Source organism: Macrobrachium nipponense, chromosome 1 (assembly GCF_015104395.2).
Source record: "Macrobrachium nipponense isolate FS-2020 chromosome 1, ASM1510439v2, whole genome shotgun sequence".
Lineage (NCBI taxonomy): Eukaryota > Metazoa > Arthropoda > Malacostraca > Decapoda > Palaemonidae > Macrobrachium > Macrobrachium nipponense.
In genome coordinates, this window is record NC_087200.1 from 9,184,241 (window position 1) to 9,186,156 (window position 1,916).

Sequence of the window (1,916 nt, forward strand, 5' to 3'; positions counted from 1 at the left end):
GGTCCAGTAGTTTCACCGTCTATGGCGTGAACAATACACTTATAGACCTACGCAGTCTGACCGACAGCTTTATATATATATATATATATAATATATATATATATATATATATATATATATATATATATATATATATATATATGGTAGATCAATAGTACAAAGAGGGGAAACAATTCCTAACACAAAGGGGACAAAACGCTCCACATTCGTGAAATGAAGGAATAAAAGGCTGATCCAGAGAAATGACTGCGAGACAACGAATGTCACACAGCAATAATGCGGCTGAAATGACTGGAGATGACACCTAAGCCAGGGAATGAATGTTGCATGTTGTAGAAAACATTGTCTTACACACTATACTCTGTTTTTTTCCATCTGTCCACCCGCCTGTGGTGTTTGCGTATGGTAACACTGCGTCCCGGGCTTTAGATAGTTACGCTATGTGTAAGTTTTTGGTAAATAAAAGGTTACCTGGGTGAACATTTACAACTGAAAAGTGTTTTAATAATTTACTGTATGCGAATTACACCGTTAATATTCGAAATAGGATATTATTATAATGCTGAATGTAGCTATCTAAAGCCCGGGACGCAGTGTTACCATACGCAAACACCACAGGCGGGTGGAGAGATGGAAAAAAACAGAGTATAGTAATATTCACAAAGAATAGAGACGACTGCGATCCAACAATGGAACTGAAATACATCCGAGTTGAGATTACACATTGGATTTCGGACTCAATGGAAACTTTTTTTTTTTATTCGATTTTTTTAAGATTGGTAAGTGAATCACCTCCTTCATAAGAGAAGGATCATCTACATAAGGAACGGAAGCTTTCACTTACATTTGAACGCAAATCAAATTAAATATATATATATATATATATATATATATGTGTTATTATGTGTATATATGTGTATATATATATATATATATATTATTATATATAGATAATATATAATAAATTATAAGATTATAATATTATATAATATATATAATATATATATATTATTTTTTGTTATTATTTTTTATTAATTTAGTATTTTTTCCGATTTACACTACTACTCGCTTGAATTTGTTTAAAGAAGAGTATGAAATTACTTGCTGCCACCCCATCTATTACTGCTACATCAAACAATAAAACTTTGTTCAGAAACTATCCAGCAATCAAAAGGCACATCAGCATATTGTTGGCAGCCACATGCAAGCACTTGCGTTCTGTCTGTAACCTCCCTTTTCCCACTACTCATCATATAACGCAAAAATTATATATATATATATATATATATATATATATATATATATATATATATATTATATATATATATATATATATACGAACACATATGTACAGTATGTATGCAACATCATAATTAAATAATTTACTCATGCATGTCAGAAATAACGAAATATAAAAACGCGTACCACTATATATATATGCAGTCCTCATGACAACTTAGAAGTCTAAACGGCAACATAACTGCATCTCTAAACACGGTATGCAATGGACGCACAATATAAAGTTTGCGTGGAACAAACAGCGGTCACACGATACAGTTTATGAGCTTACATACATGTTTCATTTTAAACTCACGACAGTAAAGAAAAACAAAGGAATATTCTGATGTGTTGATTTATATACTGATACGCTGATGATCCGACTACTCCTTGATTTACTTGATCACTAGGTCAATTTTTCTCTGTAAATTTCAATTTTTTTTTCAAGTGTCCTCTATGATTGTTTACCTCTTATCATTTTCATAATTTCCATTTTTCTTTGTCATATCTAAGGCTGAAATTAAACCGGAAGCCTACGTATACCGTCATGCTTGCTAAAACAAACTAGGCCTAGTGCCAATGTTCATAAATATAAGCCTGTGTCTACTTTCACCTGTCTGACCTGAGCTAAGCCTCTC